Below are 9726 nucleotides of genomic sequence, written 5' to 3' on the forward strand. Positions count from 1 at the left end.
TCCACCTGTTGACTGATGAGGAAGTGCCCAGGGGCACAGAGCACCACTGGGCATCTCCTTCCTACTTGATTTTATAGCTTAAGAGGCTGGGAGGCCCAGCTGGTGAGGAACTCAGATTTGAGTGCTACCTCTGCCCATTGAGGTGGGTAGTTCTGGAATGCCAACTGATTACATACAGAAGGAAAGGTTGAATTAGAAAAGCACCATTTTGCAGCCACCAGAGGAATGATTGATTCAGGCAGCGCTTTGTCAATAAGAAGGTGGATATTCAGTCTCAGAGAACCAGTCCACAGATTACTTGTTAATTTCAATGGAGAAAAGGTACTTTGGAAAAGGCACAGTGGAGAAAGCTGGCGGTCACCACCATAACCAAGTGATCAAAAAACATCACCACTGATGGAAAAGGCTGTCCTCATTATGTTCCTGCTGTGATGTATTACTGAGAAGGGCACAACATCACCTTCAAAGAATTTGGTCCTGCCCAAAGTGTTTGACCTGAATCTAATCACCAGGGAAAAACCAGACACATCCTGATGGGGGGACAGTCTTTTTTTTTTTTTTCTTTTTTTTGTGGCACACGGGCTTAGTTGCTCCGCGGCATGTGGGATCTTCCTGGAGCAGGGATCGAACCCGTGACCTCTGCATTGGCAGGCGGATTCTTAACCACTGCGCCACCTAGGAAGCCGGGGACAGTCTTTAAAAAGCAAAAACAAATGGTCTGAACTGTTCAAACAGATCTATGTCATGAAAGGCAAAATCAATCCATTAATTAAATGAGTGAAACTCATTTGGAAACTGCGAAATGGTTCTAGATTGGAGAAGACAACCAAAATCAATGTTTGATCCTTGATTGGGTCCTTGATAAAATTTTCAAGAAAAAGTAAAAAGGTAAAACAACAATGAAGGATATTCTAGGGATAACCTAAGATATTTGAATGTCAACTGGACATTATTGGGTTGGCCAAAAAGTTCCTTCGGCTTTTAAGTAAAAATAAAAGACATATTTTTCATTTTCATCAAGAACTTTATTGAAGAATGTATTCACAGTTTTGTTCTACTACCTTATGCTATTTTTCAGGCAACTTCATAATTCCATCTTCCCCAAATTTTTTTATCTTTTTGAGCAAAGAACTGTTCCAGGCGCCTTTTACAGTCTTCCAGGGAATGGAAATTTTTCATTAAGAGAATTTTGTAAAGACCAAAATAAGTGGAAATCTGAAGGTGCAATGTCTGGTGAATACGGCAGATGAATCAGAACTTCCCAGCCAAGGTGTAACAGTTTTTGCCTGGTCATCAAAGGAACATGCAGTCTTGCATGATCTTGGTGGAAGATTATTCATTTTCTTTTGACTAATTCTGGACACTTCTTGTTGAGTACTGCTTTCAGTTAGTCTAATTGGGAGCAGTACTTGTTGAAATTAATCATTTGGTTTTCCGGAAGGAGCTCATAATAGAGGACTCCCTTCCAATGCCACCATATACACAACATCACCTTCTTAGGATGAAGACCGGCCTTTAGTGTGCTTGGTGGTGGTTCATTTCGCTTGCCCCACAATCTCTTCCATTCCATGTTATTGTACAGTATCCATTTTTCATCACCTGTCACAATTTGTTTTAAAAACGGGATCTTTTTTTTACGTTTCAGTAGAGAATCACATGCGGAAATACAGTCAAGAAGGTTTTTTCCGCTTAACCTATGTGGAACTCAAACATCAAAGTGATTCACATAACCAAGCTGGTGCAAATGCTTTTCAATGCTTGATTTGGATATTTTGAGTATGTCAACTATCTCCTGCATGGTATAATGTTGATTGTTCTCAATTAATGTCTCGATTTGATTGCTATCAACTTCAACTGGTCTACCCGACTGTGGAGCATCTTCCAGCGAGAAATCTCCAGCGCAAAACTTGGCACACCACTTTTGACACATTGTCAGTCACAGCATCTTCTCCATACACTGCACAAATCTTTTTTGGTGTTTCAGTTGCATTTTTACCTTTCTTGAAATAATAAAACATAATATGCTGAGAATGTTGCTTAATTTCTTCCATCTTCAGTATTATAATAGCTACACAAAAATTCACCAATTTTGATGTTTTTTAAAAAACACATGCTAATGTGACAGTTGTCACAATACAATCTAACAAAATTGTTTCAAATGAAGTTAAACTAAGTGTTACTAGGGCCATCTTATGGAAAGAAAACGAACAAACTTTTAGGCCAACCCAGTAGATAATATCATATCCATGTTAAATTTCCTGAGTGTGAGTGTTGTACTGTGGTTAGATAAGAATGTTCTTATTCTTAGGACATACACAGTGAATTATTTAGTGTTAAATTCATGATGCCTGCAACTATCACATGGTTCAGACAAAAATTACATATATACACAACATTTTATATACAATATTATAAGATGGCATACATTCCTATTAACATACAGGAAGATAGAGCAAATGTGGCAAAATGGTAACAATTACTGCTGAATCCAGGAGAGTGGTATATGGGTATTCATTTTACTATTCTTGTAAGTTTTCTATAGCTTTGAAATTTTAAAAATAAACACCTGAAAAAAGATACCCCATTCCCATCCCATCACCAGAGGCATCTCAATTAATGTCTCGATTTGATTGCTATCAACTTCAACTTGTCTACCCGACTGTGGAACATCATCCAGCCAGAAATCTCCAGTGTGTTTAATTGGCACCTTTGGGTGGGTCTTTCCTTGAAAATGTGCATTGTTTTATGTAGGTATTCTATTATATTTGGTTTTTACAACCCCCTCCCCCCGCCCCAACTCAGCACTGTATTGCTTATTTGCTTGTTTTGCGTTCTGCCTTGAAGATCCATCTGTATTGCTAACCTCTTGAATCTCTTTTCTTCTAACTTCTGCTTGGTATCTCTGGGGATGGGTCCCTCACATCTTACTCCTCTGTCCCCCAGGGTTGGAAACCAGGCAGTCTCCAGCTCCCCACACCACAATGAAAAGCCTTGGGCATGCCCCCTTAGGTCTCGCTTAGGGACCTGGTGAAAATCTCCCTAGGAGAGAGTCCTGGATGTAGAGATGCTGGGTCATTGGGCATACTCACTTTTGCTATGTGGTCTTTGGGACTAGGTACCCCCATCACATCCACTGGCTTTGTAGGAGGGTCTAATGTTCCCTCATATCCACCAGCCATTGGCATTAACCAACTTCTAGTTCTTGCCACTCTGACTCACTGTCAAGTGACATTGCTTTATTTTTACATTTCTGATTTTTAATCACTTTGAGCATCTTATTTGCTTGATAGTCTTCACATTTCCTCTTCTGTAAATTGCCTGTTCATACTCTTTGCCCATTTTGCACTTTGGGTTGCTATCTTTTTCTTGCTGATTTACACGTGTTCCTCACACAGTCTAGATCTGCACTGTCTAATATGATCTGTCTAATGTGACACTCCGCTCCCCACATGTGGTTATTTTGCACTTGAAATATGGCTAATACAAATTGAGACATGCTGTAAGTGTAAAATACACTCTGGATTTCTAAGACTTAGTAGAATGAAAAGAGGATGTAAAATATCACATCTTGTAGCAATTATATTCCAATAAAGAGCTTAAAAAATCACATCCTGTTAATTAGTTTCTGTACTGATTATATGTTAAAATGACAATAATTTGGGTATATTGGGCTAAATAAAAAGTATTATTACAATTATTTTACCTGTTTCATTTCACTATGATGACGTGGCTACTAGAAAATTTTAAGTCACATATGCGCTTGCATGGTTCTATTGGATAGCACTGGGTTATTGAGCCCTTGTCAGTTTCAATAATGATAGGTTATGTTTAAACAGAGCTTCCTGTGTGTCAAGCACTGTTCTAAGAACTTTATATTTATTAAACCGTTTAACTCTCCTAACAACCATGTACAGTGGATACAGTGTTAGACATTGCAAACATGGTCTACCACTGTGTCATGTGATGATTCACTCTGTCCATGTTATCCTTCGCTGGAAAGAAAATTTTGAAAAATATTTATTTATTTATTTATTTATTTGGCACGCTGGGTCTTAGTTGCAGCTTGTGGGATCTAGTTCCCTGACCAGGGATTGAACCTGGGCCCCCTGCATTGGGAGTGTGGAGTCTTAGCTACTAGACCACCAGGGAGGTCCTGTTGGAAAGAAATTTGAAATTTTAGTGTAATAGAACATATACATTTTGTGGTTTGTGCCTGTGACATTTCATTAAAGAGGCGCTTTGCACCCTTAGATCACAAAGTTGTTGTTTTTTTAAAATCCATTCTATGGTTTTTCTTTTCCTTTGTCTTTATTCCATCTCTAGTCCATCTCAGGTTGTGGGGTAGGATATAGTCATATTTCTCCATAATCTGCATTGCTTACCAGCTGTGGGAACTGGGGTGAGCCCCTTCCTCCCATATGCCCAGTCTCCTCATCTGTAAAATGGTGCTCATAATAGGATCCACTTTCTAAAGTCATTACAACTATACTAGGATAAATGAACTAGTTTGTGTCAAACGCCTATAACAGTGCCGGGCAGATAGTAAAGTGCTCAGTGAACACTAGCTGCTATTATGAAAGTGTTGAGATGAATAACACAGTATTGATAATAGAAACATGATAGCAATAGATACTTTTATTAATCCCTTATTAATTGTGTGCCAGGCCATGTGCTGGCTGATTTCAGGACTAATCCCACTGGCTATCTGCCTGATTCTATAGAGGAGGCGACTGAGGCTGAGAGAGGAGGAGCCACTGGTTCAAAGTTGCACAGCAACTCACGGGTGCGATGCTTTAGCTCCACCCCTAGCACTTGTGACATCCCTCTGGAGCTGTGGGTTGCACGTTCCTCAGTGTGAGGCCTGCTCCTGAGATGTGCAGGACAGGTTGGACCCAGGAGGAACAGTGCTGAGGGACATCGTCTTGGCTAGAGTGATCTAGGAGTTTGATTGCCTGGCTCTCTGTGGCCTGTGGTTGGGCTTCCCCTATTAGCTTGGCAGGACTGGACTGACTCAGCAGGATGGGCCTGGAGGGGAAGCAGGGGAGGTGGCCTTGACTGGGCTGGGTTCTATGCTCCAGGTCTCAGCCCCCGTGCCAGCAGCTGCCTTTGGCTTCTGGATTTCAGGAAGTCACAATAAAACCCAACAATAGTACTGCTTTCTGGAGGGCCAGTGGGTAGGTCTGCTTTCAAAATACACCTGTAATCACTTCCCACCACCTCCTTGGCCACTGCCTGGTCCAGCCCCATCACCTCCTGCAGCCAATTTCTCCCTGATCTCCCAGCTCCCCCCTGGATCACCCCCAGGTCTATTCCCCCCCCAGCGTCCAGAGGGCACCTGTGAGCACCCAAGTCAGTTCCCATCCTTCTTGTGCAGATGACCCCCACCAAAAGGCCATGTGCCCTTAGAATACTTCCATAAACTATTTCATCTGCAGTCAGGCCTGGCCACGTTGATGTCCAGTATAATCTTCCCAAGGAAAGTTGAGCCCCCTTGAGACAAACTACCCAGACCTCAACTCCAACTTCCAGGCAAAGGCAAATCATGCCGTGTCCCTCCTGACTCAAACTCCTTCAACTGGCTTCTCCTCTGCCTCAGGCATGGGGCCCTGTCTCAGTGAGGCCCTGTCTCAGCAGAGCTCTGACTCTGGGCCTGTCTCATTCCTGAGCACGCCCCACTTTACTCTCTCCAGCTCTCTCTGTTCCACCCACACCAGACCTCAAGGGCCTCACGTTCCTCGGCTGAGCCTTGCTTGGTCCACGCCCCTGGTTTGCCCAGAAGCCTCATCCACAGGGCCGCAGCTCCAATGGCCCATCTCTGATCCCTGACAAGTTCCTATTCCTTGGCCTCTGTGCCCAGGGCCTGCCACGCATCCTTTCTCTAAGCTCTCCGGTCATGGGAAGTATTTACTTTGCCCACTATAGTAGGCTGAATGGTGGACCCCCAAAAGATATGCCCATGTGCCTGAATCTGTGAATGTGACCTTATTTGGCATGAGGGTCTTGCAGAAGTAATTAAATTAAGGCTCTCAAGATATCCTCCTGGATTTAAATGGGCCCTGAACCCAACATGTCTTTATTTTATTTTATTTTATTTCATTTTATTTATTTATTTATTTATTTAATTAATTTATTGGCTGTGTTGGGTCTTTGTTGCTGCGCACGGGCTTTCTCTAGTTGTGGAGAGCAGGGCTACTCTTCATTACAGTGCATGGGCTTCTCGTTGTGGTGGCTTCTCTTTGTTGCACAGCACGGGCTCTAGGCATGCGGGCTTCAGTAGTTGTGGCACACAGGCTCAATAGTTGTGGCTTGCGGGCTCTAGAACACAGACTCAGTAGCTGTGGCGCATGGGCTTAGTTGCTCCTCGGCATGTGGAATCTTCCCGGGGCAGGGACTGAACCCATGTTCCCTGTTGGCAGGCGGATTCTTAACCAATGCACCACCAGGGAAGTCCCAACGTGTCCTTACAAGAGACAGAAAAGAAGACACAGAGACAGGAAGGGGAGAAGGCCACATGAAGGTGGAGGCAGAGATTGGAGGGATTAGCCACAAGCCAAGGAACGCCAAGGATTGTCGGCACCCGCCATAAGCCAGGAAAGGTGCACAGAACAGATTCTCCTTCGGAGCCTCCACAAGGAACCAACCCTGCTGAAATCTTAGGTTTGGCCTTCTGGCTGCCTGAACTACAAGAGAATAAATTCATGTTGTTTCAGGCCACCCAGTTTGTTGTACTTTGTTACGGCAGCCACAGGAAACTAGAGCAGAGGTCTGTGTTTCCTGGAAGACTGTGAGCTCCACGAGTCGTCCCCCCAGCACACCCTCCCCCCTCCCCGATTGCTTTGTTTGCCTCTCACTGGGTCCCCTGGGGCCTAGTGTTGAGCGGGCCTTTAGGAACTGTGCCCAATGACTAATACATGAATCCTGACTAAGAAACAGGAGCCTAGGAAATAGGAGCTTTCTTGGAGCTAGACAGAATATCCACTTCTTCCAAGTGGGATTTGGAGGCAGTGGGGTGTGGGGGACCCTTTTCTGGAGGTGACCACCAGCAGGACCTCAGGGCTGGGTTGTTCTTCCTCTGCATACTCCCTGATGTGAGCAGTGATAGGGCAAATCTTGTAGGTCCTCTTGTCTGAATCACTTTGTCACTCAATTACTCATTCAACAAACACTCAGACGGTCAGTTCTGGGCCGAGGCTGCCAGTGATGCAAAGATTATTAGGGCGTGGTTGGTGACCTCAAGGAAACTCAGGTTGCTCAGGAGGAGGACCTTCTGGAGTGTTCCTGAGGCTGTCTCTCCTCTATTCATGACAAAGAGGGAAGTTGTCTCACTGAATAATCACAGAGTTTGAGAACTCAGAAGAAATCAGACACCACCACGCCCCCCTCTGCCACCAGAATCAGCCTACCATGAAAGCATTCTCAGGTTCGTGGGAGGAAACATGAATTTCTGTACCTTAAGGACTAGATTTTAATAGAAAATAGATGCTCATTGTTTGTGTTGTGCTATTTGGAAATGGAAGGTTGGTATGTTGAAATTTCAAGCGTCTGATGATGTAGCTCAGGCACTTGAAGTTATCATACAATCAAATGACACTCTTCCCCCTTCCCCCCACACCCCAAACAAAGGAAAATTAAGACAAAGCAGAAACCAAAATCTTCGCAAGCTCCTGCCTCACTCAGGAAAAGCCAAAGTTCTCCAGTGGTCCACCAGGCCCTGCACTACCTGCCCTTCCTTCGCCTCTCACTCACCCCTCGCTTACTCTGGTCCAGCCTCACTAGACTCCTGGCTGTTCCTTAAACTCAGGCATGCTCCTGCTTCAGGGCCTTTGCACAGGCTGTTCCCTCTGCCTGGAAGGCCCTTCCCTCAGTATTCACACCTCTCTCCTTACCTCCTTCAACACTTTGTTCAAATATCACCTTCCCCGTGAGGCATTCACTGAATGTGTTACTTAAAACTGCACTCAACACTCTCTACCCACTTGTTTTGTATTTTTTCATCACACTCATCACAATCTAGCATATTAGGTGATTTATTTATTTTTTCTTAATTTTTTTCTTTTTCACCCCACTCGACTGTCAGCTCTGCAAAGGCAGGAGTTTTTGCCAGTTTTGTTCACTGCTGTGTCCCCAGCATCAAGAACAGGACTGGGCACACTGTAGGTATGCAATAAATGTCTATCGAATGGACAATGCTTATTACATGTCAGGCACTATGCTTTGTCCTTCAATAATTAACAACTAATGAGGATGACTAATCTTTAAGGAGACCTGGGTCAGGTTTTCCTCTAAGTGGCTTAGAAGTATTTGCTTGTGTTAATTGCACACTTGCTCTGTGCCAGGCCTGTGTGAAGTTCTTCTCAGGGGTTAGCTGTCTGAGTTCTGGCTCTGGGGGAGTGAGAAGGTGGGAGTGGCTATGAATAGTCCTGTTTCACATGGGAAGAAACTGAGGCTCTGAGAGGTTTTTCATTTGTCTAGGGGAATGCAATGAGCAGAACTTGAACTCAGCACAGCCACCCTCCAGAAGCCAAGGTTTATTTTTGATGGGGTCACATTATTTTTTTAAAATGAATTAATTTTTTTTGACTGCTTTGGGTTTTCATTGTTGCACGTAAGCTTTCTCTAGTTGTGGGCAAGTGGGGGCTACTCTTCATTGTGGTGCGCAGGCTTCTCATGGTGGTGGCTTCTTTTGTTGCGGAGCACGGGCTCTAGGCACGCAGGCTTCAGTAGTTGTGGCACATGGGCTCAATAGTTGTGGCTCAAGGGCTCTAGAGTGCAGGCTCAGTAGTTGTGGCTCACAGGCTTAATTGCTCCGTGGCATGTGGGATCTTCCTGGACCAGGGATCAAACCCATGTCCCTTCCTTGGCAGGTGGATTCTCAACCACTGTGCCACCAGGGAAGTCCCAGAAGTCAAGTTCTTAATGCCATGTTCTTTTGCCTCCCCAGTGCCCTACCTCGCACAGTTTTCACAACACATCTATGAAATCTGTACCTTCATTAGCCCCATTTACAAAGAAGGCCACTGAAACTCAGAGAAGTGAAGTCACTTGCCCAAGAACACACAGCAGCAGAGTGGCAGAGCTGGGAATCAAACCCAGGGCTGTTCAGTCCTAGAGCCTGCTGCTGCTGCTGCTGCTGCTGTTGAGCAGCTTGTGACAAGACAGCACGGGAGTGTGCCTGCTTCAGGTACAGCTTCCTCAAGTTGTGTTAGGGCCTGGGTGGAGCTGTGTCTCAGGGGCTTGCCTGGGGATTTGGTTTCTGAAGCTCAGCCTGAGAGCACTGACCCAAAAGACCTCTGACTCACCTCAGTCTTTGGAGTTACCAGCTGTGGGCTGAGAAACTTCCACATTAGGATACAATGATCACTGACACACAGTCCTTGTTCTCTGCCGGGCCCTGTTGTGTGCTTATATCCCTATACTTGAAAATCCTTACAATCCTAGAAGTACTATTTTTTTTGAAAAACATGGTTCTTTCTTAAAATTTATTTTTGGCTGTGTTCAGTCTCAGTTGCGGCATGCAGAGTCTTTCGTTGTGGCACTCTGACTTCTCTCTAGTTGTGGCGTGTGGATTTTCTCTTCTTTTAGTTGTGGCATGCAGGCTCCAGAGTGTGTGGGCTCCAGAGCACATGGGCTCTGTAGTTTGTGGCACACAGGCTCTCTAGTTGAGATGTGAGGGCTCAGTAGTTATGGCACACGGGCTTAGTTGCCCTGCAGTAAGTTGGATCTTAG

This window comes from Hippopotamus amphibius, chromosome 15 (genome assembly GCF_030028045.1).
Source record: "Hippopotamus amphibius kiboko isolate mHipAmp2 chromosome 15, mHipAmp2.hap2, whole genome shotgun sequence".
Classification (NCBI taxonomy): Eukaryota; Metazoa; Chordata; class Mammalia; order Artiodactyla; family Hippopotamidae; genus Hippopotamus; species Hippopotamus amphibius.